This window comes from Cnephaeus nilssonii (assembly GCF_951640355.1).
Source record: "Cnephaeus nilssonii genome assembly, chromosome: 21".
NCBI lineage: Eukaryota > Metazoa > Chordata > Mammalia > Chiroptera > Vespertilionidae > Cnephaeus > Cnephaeus nilssonii.
In genome coordinates this window covers 6,996,639-7,013,863 of record NC_137092.1, presented here as the reverse complement: position 1 = coordinate 7,013,863, position 17,225 = coordinate 6,996,639, and the positions used below count along the sequence as shown (strand labels likewise).

The window sequence follows — 17,225 nt, the reverse complement described above, 5'->3', positions numbered from 1 at the left end:
TATTCAAAAGGCATAGGAACCTTTTTCAAACAGTATACTATTTGACCAATTTTGAGTTACTTAAGTTCCAGACTTATAATATGGATGTAAAGAAACACCATCAAAATAACTTAATATTGGAAAATGTAAACAAACAACTAAATATGGGTTTGAGACATAAGATTCAACTTCCAAACTCACTTGCCTGTGGTTTGTAAGTTAATCTGATTTTTTTTTTTTTTTAATTTCAGAGAGGAAGGGAGAGGGAGAGGGAGAGCCTCCTGCACACCCCTAATGGGGATCAATCCCGGAACTTGGGCATGTGCCCTGACCGGGAATTGAACTGGGATCTCCTGGTTCCTAAGTCAACATTCAACCACCAAGCCACACCGGCCAGGCTAATCTGATATTCTTAAATAATTACATTTATAAAAGTTTCACCACATTGATACTGGTAGTTTATATGCAGAACCTTCTGAAGCATGAAAATCTCATACCAGGGGGTTATATATGTCATTACTAAACTGATTATACAGGGAGGGGCAAAAATAGGTTTATAGCTGTATGTGAAACAGAGTTTATTCTTATTATTTTCCATATGAACAACTGTAAACCTACTTTTGCCCCACCCTGTATGATTAGAATGGAGAGCAGAGGGGTACGACAAAAGAGCAGTCTAAATGCTATCATATAGAAATCTAACAAAACACATACACAAACAAAAAGAGCAGTGTGAGGATATCAAGAACCAAAATATCATATAAAGTTATGTTTTATAAATGTGTCATATTATAGCCTTAGTCTCAGACATCTATAAACAAATCCTAAAATATGTCTTTACAAAAACAGCCCTCTTCATTCTAAGTTTATTGTACTTTCTACTCAAACCAACATGACAGATCCCTACTTCATGAGTGTCATGATTTGTGAGAGTCATCAAATCGTCTCTGAAGGTCCCTATAAGCCACCATATTAACCTACAGAGTTCTTTCTACCCATTCAACATTAATTTATCTCCTCATAGCTCTCACACTTCACCAATTTCATTTCTTTTTGTAAAAATAAATTTATTTCCCACAGTCTAGCATAGCAACTTCCAACTGCAAATCCCGTAAACCCTTCCTTTTGCAACCTTCCACTAAAATAGTTTCTTTCAATCTCTCGATTATCTGCATCTACTTTCATCCATGGTATCCATTACTGTTCGGTATTCATTTAAAAGAATTCTAATCTTAAATTTATTAAGATATTGAATCATTGAAGAATTAGAAACTGTATAAATATGCAGTTTAGAGATTCACATTACTAGTCTGTCTAGGTATTAACATCAGTTGAAAATAATACTTATCACATTATGTATTTTTTTAACCCTATTCAATTATCAGTTCATATTTCTGAACAAACCACACTTTGTTGTACTAATAGAAAACAGAAACACATGCCCCCCCAGACAACTGAAATAGAGATTGGATGGTCAACTAATGTTGGCTACATAATTATTTCGACTACTATTATATCATCTCATTTCAGACAACTACAGTAAATTTTTAAGTTTTAAAAATGTAAGAGATACAAACAGAACCAAAGGTAACATCCTGAATGTGAATAGAAGGGTCTAACGCAGATATAACATTACAGACTGATAACATTACATACTACTTAGTTAAAATCTAAGTGGAAGTGATGCTTTCCATGTCTCTGGTCTTTATTTCCCTTTAAGGATTTTACTGTGTAATTTAAGTAATTTAAACCACCTGAAAGAAGAGGGAGTTTTGTACAGAGAAAAAGAAAGGTGAACTCAATTGTTTGTGAAAAATTTTCTAGACTCATCTGAAAGAAAAATGTTGTGCTGCACTGAAGAAAACATTATTGAGTTAAAGGCTGTCTTCTATCATTCACCTACTGACCCATTTATTCACTAAAATTCATATTCATTCATTCATATTTGAAATGAACATTAATTCGTATTCATTCATTCATGTTTGTAATGCAAGCAAAATACAAACATTTATTGATCATCTATTTTATGCTTTTGTATGGCAGTCCCTGCTACGGGTAGTTTGCTATCAGCAATATCCTATCTAATAAAGAGGGAATATGCTAATTAACCCTCACATTGTTGCAAAGATGGCAGCGCTCACTGCCAATAAGGAGGGAATATGCTAATAGACTGCCCCACCCTCAAAGATGGTGGCACCCACAGCCAATGAAGGAATATGCTAATTGATTGCCCCACCCTCAAAGCTGGTGGCCCCCACAGCCAATAAGGAGGGAATATGCTAATCGACTGTCACGCCCTCAAAGATGAAGGCACCCACAGCCACAAGATGGCGGCACCCAGTCCCCTCAGCCCCAGCAAGGCGGCAGGCTCCACGCCCCTGCCTCCGGAGTTCCCCAGTCCCCTCAGTCCCCCAGCTGCCCAGGGCCGGCCGAGGCTTGCACTGCCCGCAGTGGCAGCAGCAGAGGTGTGATGGGGCGTTGCCTTCCCCTGATGGCTGGGTTGCCTCCTGGCCCTGAGGACTCCTGGACTGTGAGAGGGGGCAGGCTGGGCTGAGGGACCCCCTGCCTTCAGTGCATGAATTTTCATGTACCGGGCCTCGAGTTCTCTATAATTAGAGTTTGTTAATTTTCATAGATTATAAAATTACTTTGAGTTTCATCATCTGTAAAAAATGGACAATATCTATTTCAAAGATTTGCTGTGTAGATTAAATGAGATGTAAGGGCTTTAACTTCAAGAAAAGGCCCTAGTGGGCGTTATGCTCTTTTATTTCAATTTTTTGGTACTAGAATAGAAAGTCTATTCATGTTTCACACACTTCATATGTCACCTCACATAAAAAATAATTTTTTTAAATTTCAGCTTTACTGAAGTATAATTAACATATAAAATTGTGAATTTTCTTATAATAGTATATCATGAGCACTCAATCTTATTCATAACTTATTTTTCCTGCCAAAATGCAAGCAGACTTCTAAGAATTTAAGATATACATACCGGGAAGGCCACAAATGCCAGTATAGTGACAGTGCCAAAATGGCCCAAACCAGGGAAGCTCCTACTCTCAGCTATGGTTGGGGGGACAAGGGAAGGGTAAGAATAATCAGCCCTAAGGGAATGACTGTAGTTCTGATTTCTGTTGACAAACAGAAGTATCTTCGAACCAATTCAAAATAGAATCAACTAGGATGTTATAGTTTGAGACATTAAATTACTGTTTTGACTCTCTGGGGTCCCTTTAGTAAATGAAGTATCACTCAGTTGACCAAATCTGGGCTTTTGAAGTTTCATTAGGAAAACACAGTATTTATAAAAAGTAACACACACTATCCCCAATATTATGTGCTATATTTGCTTATTACAGTCAAGTGCTGCTTTATGATGGGGACAGGTGCTAAGAAATGGGTCATTAGGAGATTTTGTCATTGTGCAAACATCATAGAGTGCACACAGGGTGCACTTATAAAACCTAGATGGCATAGCCTCCTACCCACATAGGCTCTAAGGCTACACACCTGTACAGTAGTTAACTGTAACACAATGGTAAATATTTGTATATCTAAACATAGAAAGGATAGAGTAAATATACGATATAAAAGATGAAAAATGGTGCACTTATATAGGGCACTTATCATGAATAGAACGTGCAAGACTCGAAGTTGCTCTGGGTGAGTCTGTCAGTGAGTGGTGAGTGACTTTGAAGGCTGAGGACATTACTGCACGTAACTGTAGACTTTTTTTTTTTTATAAAGTGCATGTTTGCTACACAAAATTTTAAAATAACATGAGATTAAATCAAATGTGAGGCAGAATGATGCAATCAAGAAACAGTGAACAAGTGATATGAGAGGCTACTGCCAGCGTAACCTGGCATGCTGTTTTACAGCAAACTTTTTTATAAGTAGGAAGAGTACACTCTAAAATAACAATTAATAGTATAGTAAATACATAAACCAGCAACAGTTCATCATGATCAAGTATTCTGTACTGTACATAACTGTATGTGCAGCAGGCTTGTTTACGCCAGCATCACCACAAACACATGAGTAATGAATGCATTGAGATACGACTGTCACTGGGCCGAGGAATTTTTCAGTTCCATTACAATTTGATGGCACCATCATTGTAGATGTGGTCCATCTCTACAGAAATGGTGCATGACCGTAATTTAAAAATCTTTTCAAATACACTTTTAAAGGAAAGAGATTTGAATAAAAATTAATAAGGACTTTATTTCTGAGTTTAGAAAATATTTGAAAACTAAAAGAAACATTTTGAAAGGTATAACAACTCAGTGCTTGAAAATATGCAAACATCGTGAAAGTATCACAAACCAATATGTAATGTTGACAAATTGGGGGTTGCTTCTCTTCTCGTAATATTAAAGAAAGACAGTGAGCAGATAATTCACAGCAGCAGTGAGTTTACTTATGAGTCAAAAAGAAATATTAATATCAATCTTTAGGCTAATTTGCTTATGTATTATTCAGCCAAGTGGAAAGTACAATTAACAGAGCTAGAGCCAGGTACCAGAATGACTAAGAATGACATGAGCAAACTAATTTGTTTGTAATTAATAAATTAAGGGGAAGGGAGAGAAGTACTAAAAGTAGTCTTTTTTCTAAAGACCATATACTCAATATCCTATTTTTCATTGCTCCATATTTCACTGCCCACCATTCTAAGTTGCTTACCAAACTAGAAGTCTGTACTTTACTTTTCATCACTTCTGCTCACACAACTGATATTTCTAAAGTCCAGTCACATTCACAAATGCTGGAACGACCACACACTGAAGAACTGCACTGTACATTGACATATTTTAAGATACCTCCAGAAGTACCAATGTCTAAATCTGAGGGTTCCCTGTTAACTAAGAACTCAAAATGCTAAATAAATAAAACTTCTAAAGTTACAAATTTGTCAAAAGAATAGCTTAAACATGCTTTTCACTAATGAAATAACAGGAATTTTTACCTTTCAATTTTTAAAAATAAGTAGCAACAACCAAAGTGTACTGAGTCCTGTCTTCTCTCAGAGGTTGCCTACCTCCATGGAGCCTGTATCTTAGACTCAAATTCTCTTTTGAATTTCAATTTCAAACTGGGTACACTTGAAGAGCCAGATTTTCACAACAGTGACTCCCAGCAACTCCCCTCAAAACCTCCCTAGTTTCCTTTAAACTCTCAGATCCTGCCTTACCTGTATTATTACCAGCCTCCTTGTGTCCAGTCTCTTTCTTCCTCAATTCATTCTGAACTCTGTAGCTAGATTCAACTTCCAAAAGATGTCATTTTCCTCCTATCAAAACTTCTTGCACTCTTGAATAAAGTCTATACTTCTCAATCTAGCATTCAATGAGTTCTAAAGCCTAGCCCCAATCAATCTTTATGGCCTTAACGCCACATTTACTAATTATATAGGCTCAGGCTTCTGTCAAATCAATCTCCTGTTCTCCAACTTGTCCTGAACTTTCTATCTTGGCTCATGCCATTCCTACCAGAAAGAATGTCTACTACCACCCTGGCTGGGTAGCTCAGTTGGTCAGTGCATGGTCCCAGTGTGTCAAGGTTGTGGGTTCCATCCCGTCAGGGCACATACAAGAATCAACCAATGAATGCATAAATGAGTGGAACAACAAATCGATGTTTCTCTCTCTCCCCATCAAAATAAATAAATAAATAAATAAATAAAAATCAATAAGTAAAAACTACAAATAAAAAGAATGTCTACTACCACTCCCCTCTAGCTGCCATTGCTCAAGGCCATTTTGCATCCCTCAAGGCCATTTTGCATTGTCATGTAGGCAAGGCCACACAAATGACATCTCTTGCCCCACCCACCAAAATTGGCAAAACGAAACACACAAAAATAAATTTAACAATAGCTAGTTTTTATTAATGCCTACTACATGCCAAGCAGTCTTACACAATATTTCTAATCCTCTCAACAATCCTATGAAGTAGTTATTATTCCCCTTTTAAAAATGAAAAAGCCAAACTTCATAAATATCAAATCATATATATTTAGCAAGTTACCTTAATTTACATACACAGTAAGTTGCCTCAAATCACGGACTTAGTAAGTGGCAAAGCAAGGATTTGAACCTAGGTTGCCTAACTCCAGAGCCATTGCTCTAAACACTAAGTATTTATTTTTTGTTCTGAACCATGTGACTAACCCACCCATGTATCTGAAATAATTTAGTTTTACTACATGCTATGAGCTTTCTCATGTTTGTCATTTTAGTAAAATGCCATTTCTTCCCAATAAAAAACAATGCTCAAATTGTAACTTCAATGAGTATCTTTTTATGGGACACTAGAGGCCTGGTGCAGTGGAGTCCCTCGGCCTGGCCTGAGGGATTGGGCTGAAACCGGCTGTCCAACATCCCCCGAAAGGTCCCGGATTGCGAGAGGGCGCAGGCCAGGCCAGGGAGGGACGTGGGAGGTTGGCCAGCTGGGGAGGGACCGCGGGAGGGCTCCAGGGCATGTCCAGCCCATCTCGCTCAGTCCAGAGCGGCAGGACCCCAGCAGCAAGCTAACCTACCGGTTAGAGCATCTGCCTCCTGGGGGTTAGTGTACGTCACAGCGAGTGGTTGAGCGGCCTTAGCATATCATTAGCATATTACGCTTTGATTAGTTGAACGGACGACCAGATGACCGGACACTTAGCATATTAAGCTTTTATTATAAAGGATTTTTATCTAAAATATTTTCAAAGAAATTTATTCCAAACAACTTTTTCAAAGATGACTACAAATTACCAATCACACACTATAATGGTTTTATAAACTATTAATAATCTGAGGATTTTGTGGTTCCCACCCAAGAATTATAAAAGATATCTATCAAATTGGCAAAGATTGTAAAAACTAACCTACTCAATGCCACTGAAGATGAAGTGAGACACACTCTTATACACAGGGTAACCACCCTCTGATCCAGTTATCCCACTTCTGAGAATCTATCCTAAAGAAAAAAAGAAATACACAAAGATGCAATCAAAGATAAATGTACAAAAATGTCTGCCCCAGTATTATTTAAAACTCTAGGCCCGGTGCACGGATTCACGCACATTGAAAGGAAATTAATTAGAAGGTGGCCAGTGGGGCGAGACGAGGCGAGACAGGCTGGGCATGCCCTGAAGCCAACCTCCTGTGGTCCCTCCCCGGCCGGCCGCACCTGGGGAGGCACTGGGGCTCGAAGGGTATCTGCGGAGTGAATGGAATCCCTCCGGCAGGTGGGGTCCTTCGGCCTGGCCTGCGGGGATCGGGCCAAAACCCGCAGTCCGACATCCCCCAAGGAGCCCCAGAGTGCAAGAGGGCACTCTGCAAAGTTGCTGTCGCTCGGCAGCTCCTGTGTTGAGCGTCTGCCCCCTGGTGGTCAGTGCACGTAATAGCTACCGGTCGGACAGTCAAACAGTCGCTTAGGCTTTTATATATATAGACAGTAATACTATAAAGAATCAACCTAAAAATCCCACACTAGGTTGAACACCAATATCCTGTTCAGAGAAAAAAGTAGTAGCAAAACAGTCTATATAAAAGCATAATTCCAATTTTTAAGAAGAAAAATGTCTGTACATGCAAGAAAAAAACTAGAAAAATGTACTAAATGTATTAAAATGTTACTATTAAAATGTTAGTAGTAATTATCTCTAGATGATAGGTTTATAGGTGATTTTCAATTACTTCTTTCATTTGTGTTCTTTTCAAAATTTACCACAATGGAACAGAAATTACTTTAAACTGGAAAACAATATTTAAGCAGTTATAGCCACTGAAAATGATCCTGAAACTAACAAGAGCATATTACTTGGAACAGAAACTACATTTCCTAATGTAAAGAAATCAGCAAACTTGTTTTGTTTCCAGCTTCTATTACATTCACGTTTTCCTTTAGATTGTGTAAAGAATGTTATCCATGACTCAGTAGCATTCGTGGAATTACACAGGCTCACTAAAAGTCAGCCAATACTCCAACAGAAAGCATCACAGTTAAGTGAACTGTTTTACTGTATGCCTATTGAGAACTAGAGGCCGAGTGCACAAATTCGTGCACCAGTGGGGTCCCTCGGCCTGGCCTGCGGGATCAGGCTAAAACAGGTTCTCCAACATCCCCTGAAAGGTCCTGGATTGGGAGAGGGTGCAGGCCTGGCTGAGGGAACCCACTGGTGCACGATCGGGGCCGTGGAGGGATGTGGGAGGTTGGCCAGCCGGGGAGGAACTGTGGGAGGGCTACAGGGCATGTCCAGCCCATCTCGCTCAGTCCTGAGAGGCCGGACCCCAGCAGCAAGCTAACCTACTGGTCAAAGCATCTGCCCCCTGGTGGTCAGTGCATATCATAGCGAGCAGTTGAACAGCCTTAGCATATCATTAGCTTTGATTGGTTGAACGGCCAACCGGACACTTAGCATATTAAGCTTTTATTATATAGGATAATAAACATCCAGTTAATCCTAACTCTAAACATGCAAAATAGAAAAATCAGAAAAACTATTCTCATTTTATAAATTAACTAAACATACTGTTGTTGCCTTATAAGTACATCACAGTTAGGTCTGAAGGTGGGAGGAACTTGAAAATAAAACTGGCAAGCTACCAACATTCACAAAATGCACAGTGATGCATTTGTCTATATGCACATTTCTGTTCTAGTGGATAGTTAACTTCAGTCATAAGATAATTTTAATCAGTGTAGAAAAAATATTAAGCTGGACTGCAAAAAAACCCACACAAAAATACATTCACATTAAACAAAATTAAATTTGCTAGCTGAAAATGGGGGGAAAAACTTCCCACAATGTGACATATATGCAGAAAAGCAATTTGAAAAATAAAAGTCTTGGAGGAAAGTAAAATAGGCAGTAGAAAGCAAATAATTTTTATTTCACTATGTTTTAAACAAATTGGAAACTGGTTTGCTCTAATACTAAAAAGCTGTTAAAAAAAATAAGACCACAGAAATAGCTGTTGAGTAGCTAAGAGATCATTTAAAATAGTTTACTTGGAAAATTAATAGATGCCCGGGCCAGTGTGGCTCAGTTAGTAGGAATGTCATACCATATACCAAAAGGTCTTGGGTTCCATTCACAGTCAGGGTACATACCTCTCCCCCGCTTTCCCTCTCTCTAAAAAAACAATAAAAATGTCCTTGGGTGAGAACTTTAAAAAAAAGAAAATGGCCCTGGCTGGTATGGCTCAGTTGGTTGGATGTCGTCCCCTGCACCAGGAGGATGCCAGTTCAATTCCCGATCAGGGCACATGCCTAGTTGTGGGCTCGATCCCTGGGAGGGGGCATGCAGGAGGCAGCCGATCAATGTTGTGCTCAAACATCAAGGTTTCTCTCTCCCTCCCTCCCTCTCCTTTCCTCTCTCTCTAGGAACAGTAAACCATTCCATAAGTAAATAAATAGATAGATAGATAGATAGATAGATAAATAGATAAATAAATAAATAAAAAGACAAAGAATAATATTATCCAGAGACAAGGGGCGGGGGGGGGGGGGTGGTTAGAGGTCAACCAAAGGACTTGTATGCATGCATCTTAGCATAACCAATGGACACGGACACTGGGGTGGTAGGGGCTTGCCCTTGGGGGTGGGAATGGATTGGGGGGGATCAATCGGGGAAAAGGAGGCATATGTAATACTTTAAACAATAAAAAATAAAATGAACATGATTCTATTTTAATTCTAAAATAAAAATACAAAATTTATTTATAAAACATATGTCGGGTTCTGACAACAAAATTACTAGACTGAATTCCTTAAATAGAAACTACAGTCCTCACATTTCAGTTGCCATCAAAGAGCCTAATAGTGGGTCACTCAAACATCGTTCAATGACTAAATCTAAAATCTACTAATGAGATTATGCAACATTTTCACCAGCATATGATGGAATTTAAAAGGTATTTCAAAAGGCATCAGTGATTTGGGCTAGATACTGAAAAGTACATAAAATCCATGATAATGTTAAAATTCCAACTGCTAAAATAATTAAGTTATGGTTGCTTGCTTAATGTTTTATAATACTTGTCTAGAACAGAGTGATTCTATTTGTAAATGAATTTAAAAATATCACTGAAAATACAGTGAATGAATTTACTCTCTGTATTACACATCTGACAAATCTGAAATGTTCAATCTGCAATAAAAGAGAATTTCCTACTATTGCTAACTTAGAATCTCACAAACTGCATTTGGGATTTGTCCAAAGAAACAGTTGTAGCCAGTTATTTGTGCCTCTCTTACAACCAGAACAAGTGAATACAACATTATATTGCAACAAACATGAACATTACAGGTATATATACTTAAGAGTTCAACATAAGGTACTTCAAGTTTTAATTAATCCAACAGTGTCTTTATCAGTTACTAGAGTCCCAGTGCACGAAATTCATGCATGGGGGGGGGGGTCCCCTCAGCCCAGCCTGCACCCTCTCCAATCCAGGACTTGGATTGGAGAGGGTGCAGGCTTAAACCAGCAGTCGGACATCCCTCTCACAATCCTGGACCGCTGGCTCCTAATCGCTCACCTGCCTGCCTGCTTGGTCGCCCCTAACTGCCCCCCCACCAGCCTAATCACCTCCAACTCCCCCCCACCCCCGCCGGCCTGGTCGCCTCTTACTACCCCCCCCCTGGCCTGGTCACCCCTAACTGCTCCCCCTCCCCCCGCCGGCCTGGTCACCCCTAACTGCCCCCCCCCCTCACAGCCCCCTCTCCGGCCTGGTCACCCCACACAGCCTGCTGTTCAGTCATTTGGTTGTCCCTCACTAACCCCCCTGCCGGCCTGGTTGTAGGCAGCCATCTTGTGAGGGCGTGAGGGTTAATTTGCATATCACCTCTTTATTATATAGGATAATGTGTAGTTTAGTATATTCCTATTCTGAAACATGGCTTAATTTAAATATATCCTGAAACCTAACATGGGATTACATATTTAATTCCAAATTTGGTTAACTTTACCATTCTACACTTTGAACCGCTCTCTATCAATGTGAACTACTAAGTAGACTAGAGATAGGAAACTATATCAGGGAAAACTAGATATGCAAAGAATTTTTTCCCCAGATTTACCTAATCTAAATTTATACAGCCTAAATAAATAAGTCATTAGTAAAAAAAAAGAAAGAAAAAAAAAGCCATTAACGATTGAAGTTAATTTCATAGAACATATTCAATCCTCCGCATGTATATCATGGGCTTCTAAAAATTATATAAAGTGTTTATCTTAGAGCACTTATAAAAGTACACTATTTCTTGCTTCAACTTCTTCTTACTCATCACATACAATTTCCTTTTTTTGTTGGTACATGCATGTACCTTCTACCTCAAAAGGCCTATTTTCAAGCAGAAATGAGAGCATGGCATAGTTCTCTACTGAACTGCTTTGTTGATCAGAGTATCATGATAAGCTAAGCTTATAGCTTCAGTATTCATCTGGATCATTTAACTTGGAAACAAACTGCCCTCTTAACCAGTCACCTCAAAACTGTGTAAAGGGGATTGGACAGAGAGCATGTGAATCATTCTGTGCAAACCCATAACCACCATTACAAAAACTCAAAATGTAAATGGGCCAGTATTATCTCTGTGAACAGAGTGAAAAAGCACATAAAATCTACCCCAAATTTCATGCATAAAAAAGAGGGGGAAATGGATGCTTCATCTATCTCAGTAGGAGAGGGTGAGAGAGAGAGAAACATTAATGATGAGATAGAAACATCACTGACTGGCTGTCTCCTGCATGGCCAACACTGAGGATCGAGCCTGCAATCCGGGCATGTGCTTCGACCGGGAATTGAGTGATGACCTCCTAGTTCAGTGATGGCGATCAGTGATGGCGAACCTATGACACGAGTGTCAGCACTGACACGCGTAGCCATTTCTGATGACACGCGGCCGCATGCCGAGGATGAAACATTTGCGACTAGAGTCGTGGAGTTAGTTTTTTCCTCAAAGTGACACACTACCCGAGTTATGCTCAGTTTTTTGGCGAAGTTTGACACACCAAGGTCAAAAGGTTGCCCATCGTTGTCCTAGTTCATAGACTGACATAACAACTGAGCCACACCGGCCGGGTTGTGTTCCTAATATTAAACTCACCACCCCATTAATATATAAATGCTTTGTATGAGGTATTTTTATTGAACTTCTAAAATGAAAATTTTATAACTGGGAGCTTAGGGAGTTATCTGAGTCTAAATAGACATTTGCTGGGTTCCTAGCATGTACAGACACAGTGCTAGGTGCTTGGAGTTCCCAGGTCATGCCAAATCAAGCCATCTGGATTTTAGAACTAGAAATGCTGAGCAATGCCCTCACTGTGGTATGATTTCTATCAAAACAGACCGGTAACACCCTCCTTTAAAAACTAAATAAAATTTCAAAGCTGTTATGCTGACCTTATTTAATAGAAACAATAGTTTCTGTGTTTTGAATAACTATAAAGAATTACAACAATTTAAAAATTCAACTGTGAGAGTCCTCAACTAAGTACTAGTTGCATAATTTATTGCAAAGAACAAAACAGGCTGTCACAGTTGTAAAATTCTAAAGACACACAGAACAGAAATCAAACAAACTGCAGATACCATTAAAAAAAAATCCCTTTGTAAGAAAAAAAAATTATCACTGAAAAATTAAATGCTTGCTTGGAATGCCAATTGTATATAAAAGGTCATCAACTGCCCTCTTAACCAGTCACCCAAAACTGTGTAAAGGGGATAGAACAAAGTTCGTGAGTATGAGTGAACACTGGCAAGATGTGAAGTTATTTAACTATCAGATTAAAAATTAAGACAGAATGTAAAGTCCCCTGAGGGCAGAGACCCTGTCTAATTCATCTCTCTATCCCCAACCATTAGCTAATAATATATGAACTCTAAGTGAACTATTGGAAAATTAAACCTAACAATCTAAAATTGTCTTTAAAATATTAAATAATAATACTCAATGCAGATGACATTGCCATGAAACTTAAGATCAACAACTGTGGCTATCACTTTAACCTATTCTTTGAAGGAATTCACAGATACACCACCAAGAACACAAGTATATTCACATACTTTGATTCTGTAGTCCTTCTGGAAATCAATCCCAAGGAAATACTTCAAAAGAAAAAGTTGCAGACACAAGTGTTCGTTTTATTGTTATTTTAATAGGGGGAAAGGAAACTACCTGTATACACAACAGCAGATAGATGGACTAATTTGCAACCACTGAAAAAGATTTAAAATGAAGATTAACCTCCTGATCTGTCTTCCTGCTTCTCCTCTCCCCCATCCAGCCAAGTTGGTTTCCACACCACAGCCAGAATGATTCTCACAAACTTGTCAGAATAGGTTTCTCTTCAACTCCAAACCCCCAATGGTTTCCCATCTCATTCATAGTAAACTTGAAAATTCTTGACCAGCCTATAAGGCCTTATGGTGGGGCCCCAGCTACTTCTCTAACCTCAAGTTCAACTCTCACTTTTCCTCTTGCTTACTGGCCTCCTAGTTTTTCTAAAAAAGGCAAAGTACACTGAGGGGTCTTTGCACTTGCAGTTCTCTCTGCTTGTAACCTTCTTCCCCAAAAGCCCACATCCTCACTTCCTTCAGGTTTCGGCGCTAGTCTCATGGCTTCCCTGCCTGTCCTTTCCGGACACTGTTTCTCTATCCCTCACCCTTCTTTACTCTCCTGCACAGCTCTTAAAACCGGACATACTCTTTATGTATGTGGTTATGGCCCATTTCTCCTGATTGAATATACACTCTATGACAGTAAGGATTTTGTTTTATTCCAACAGACCTTCAAAAAGCACTCGTTGACTTAACATTGAATGCTGATACAATAATTATTAACTACATGAAATACCATGCATATAAACAAGCTCGGAAGAGAACAGGAAAACTGAACCATTTGATTTGTGAGCATTCTCAAGTGCTGTTCATATTGCTCAGAAGTTTATACAATAAAAATCATAAGTCCACCATGTTTATGATTTTGAGCTTCCGACTGCAGCAATCTTATTTCCTTGGAAGTCATCAGTAACTGTTACTGACCTGGTAACAGTTATTAAAATGAGAACTTTGCCCCATAAAACTGCAGTAACAATCACTCTTAAGTCTTGTTCTCAAAGACACAAAGTTTAATCTGTAAGTGTAAATACTGTCATTCCTAAGGACACACAGAAAATAAAGGCTTTTGAGCAACTTTAATATGGAGCTGAATAATACTCAATTCCACCATAATAAACTTTTGAGACAAGTTTCCATTGGTTGGCTTTAGAAGGTCCCTGAAGCTGAATACAAAATTTTCTGCATGAATGCCTATTGCTATTTTTCTACAGTGTCTATATATTTCATTATAAACTCAAAGGTAGCAGTGGCCTAGAAAAGGTCAAGAATTACTATTTCATATCTTGGAAGTGAAATGCAATATTCAAATGTAAGCTACTTGTCAAAAGAATAGAAGATACATAGTACCTAAGCACATGGTTGCAATCACTCAATTCATTCAAGAAATACCCACGCACCCTATGATCCTCAGAAACGTCCATCTAATCATAGTTTGCAGTACATAATTCAAAATACAGAAGAAACAAGATTCACTGAAACACCAGAATAAAAAAAAAAAAGAATTTCAACCAACGCAAATATAATTTCAAGACAATAATAAAGGCACAGAAAGAGCTCGGGACCTGATCTAGTGCTTTTTTTTTTTATGTCAAACTATGGCAGATTATCAATTACATCAAAAAGAAAAGAAAAACTACCCAGACGCAGGCCCACCCCCACACGCTGACAGGAAACCAAAAGAAAGTTTCCAAATCCTGTTTCCAGCAGCATCCCTTCTGAGGCTGCCCTTCAGCGCGCTGGGGAAGGTAGGAGCCCCGCAGCAGCCTGGAGAGCTGATCCTCGACTCTGACTGTGATTAAAAAACAGAACGAATCCTCCTCCCACACCCAGGAAGCAGAAAACCGTGGCCACCTGTAAGGACGTGGCCCATTAACCTCCTGCCCTCTTACTCTTCTCTTTCACTTCTTATGCCCTCCTCCCTTCAAAGCAGTGACAAAACGATCCTCCCTCCCCAAAAGAAATACCTAACTGCTCAAGGTATTGGACCCCAAGAAGTCAAAAGGCCCCCTAAACTCTGGTTCTTAGCCCTATGAGAAGACCCCCCCCCTTTTTTTTTTTTTTTAGGGCACAAGTGTCTTCCCTCAGCTCTTTTCCCCATAGCAGTCAATTACACAATTCAGCTTAAGACACTGTCCCTTAACTTCCTGAGTTGAGGGGGCAAACGACACCCCTACCAGCCCCAGTTGGAAGGAAGACAAGCATCAGACGGACCTCGTCCCTAACAAAATTCAGGGAAGCAGAGACAGACCCCAGAACAGCAACGCCCGAAAAGGCGGACACGCGGCATGCTACGGAAGACACCGGGGAAAGAGGGCGGGAAAGGGGCCGGGAGGTGGAGTGGGATGTAGAGATGTCAGCCCGGTGCACCGGGGGGGATAAAGGGAGCAGGGGACCCGGGACCCAGGGCCACGCTCCCGTCTCCCCGCACCTCCTAGCGCAGGAGGGGGGACAGAGAATTCACTCAACCCGCCACCCCTCTCCGCGTGCCCCGCAAAGGGAAAGCTGACCCTAGTCTGGGGACGGGCAAGAGGAAGGAAAAGAGAGGCGACGTCCAAGCTCCTACATCGCCCAGGCGGCGAGGGGCGAGGGCACCGTCCGGGGAGATGGCGAGGGAAACGGGCTAGTGCCATGACACCTCCGGGAGTTGCAGGGTGGGGGACACAATGTCCTCTTTCTCTCCCACACCCGGCCCGGCCCCTCCCGTCCGTCTCCCGCAGGCCCAGCCACAGTCGACCGGCTCCGTCCGCGGGCGTGGTTGGCTCCGGCCCCGGCGGCGGCGGCGGCCGGGCCTCCGCGAGCCCTGGCCCCTCCCGCCGGCCAGGCCCCCGGGCCGCCGCCCCGGACACCGAGGGAGCGCGGAGGAGGAAGGGGGAGCCGGGGGACTGACCGGCGACAGGAGTCGCCTCAACCCCGGCCCGGCCGACCCGCGCCCCCCGCTCCCTCCGGGGTGGCTCCGGCTCCCCGCCCCTCACTCACCCCCCCAGTCCAGCGCCTCCTCCACCTCCTCCTCCTCCTCCTCCCTCCTCTCTGCCGTGGCTCCGGCTCTGGCTCTGCGCGGCGACGGCGGCGGCGGCCTCGAGAGCGGCGGCGGCGGCGCCTCCAAGAACGCGCACGCACGCAGCACGCAGCCCCGCCCCCTGCTCACGCCCCGCCCCTCCGAGTCCGCGTCGGCGATGTTCTAGCCCCGCCCTCCTCGCCGCTTTCCGGACTCCGCTTAAAGGGGCCGCGCAGGAAGGGGTGGGGAGAGCATAGGACGGTGGGGGAGGTGTGGGCTGTCGTGGCTTAGCGGAGGATGGGATGTGGGGTTGCGTACGGCCGGAACTGAACTGAGGAAGGGTTTAAAGATTCAGGAGGCGTAGGAACTTGGAGGAAATGCAATCGTTCGACTAGTACTAATTGAACACCTAGTAGGTGCCAGGCACTGTTCTAGGCGGTAAAGCCATACATGGGCAAGCAGGGGCCCTTGTGAAGCTTGCCTTCTACTGAGGTAGGAGGGAGGAGACAGACAACAAACAAGGGAACAAAAATTTCAGGTATTGAAAAGTGGTGTGAAAGAAAGAAAGTGGGGAAGGGGGTGACTTTATCGCTGACCTGGTATTGCCAGGCCAGGGAGACCTCTGAGCATATGCACGAAGGATAGGATAGGCAGGAATAAGCCTAGCAAATAAATAAGGGGGAGGGGAGGGTAGCCTTTCCAAGCTGAAAGAACATCTGCATAAGCTCAGGTGGGAATATGCCTGGCATGTTGCAGGAACAACAAAGGCCAGCATGGCTGAGGAATCAGCCGGCCAGAGAGCAAGCTGTAGGCTGAGAGGTGGGGAAGTGCCAGATCCTATAAAGCCTTATAGGCAGTCATAAGGGCAACAGAAAGCCATGGGAGGGTGAGCAGAGCAATGGCAGGGTCTTGCAGCCCTGACCGGTGTGGCTCAGTTGGTTGGAGCATCCTTCCTTGCACTAAAAAGTTGCTGGTCAGGGCACATGCCTGATTGTGGGCTCCATTCCCCACAAGGGACCTGCAGAAGGTAGCCGATGGATGTTTCTCTCTCTCCCTCTCCCTTCCTCTCTCTCTGAAACATCAATAAAAAAAATTTTTTTTGAAGTTACTCTTGCTAATGTGTG

The 17,225-nt window shown here is 41.8% G+C and overlaps 1 protein-coding gene across 2 annotated transcripts in view; it reads right to left on the bottom strand.

Moving 5' to 3' along the window:
* Positions 1-16,197, bottom strand: part of RAP1A (RAP1A, member of RAS oncogene family) — a 59,663-nt gene extending 43,466 nt beyond the window's left edge. Inside the window, exon 1 of one of the 2 annotated variants that reach the window (XM_079761251.1) lies at positions 16,083-16,197. The gene's annotated coding sequence lies outside the window, so the exon portion shown is untranslated. The remainder of the gene's footprint in view (positions 1-16,082) is intronic. The other variant, XM_079761252.1, reaches the window with a different exon arrangement.
* Between the last annotated feature and the right edge of the window lie 1,028 nt (positions 16,198-17,225).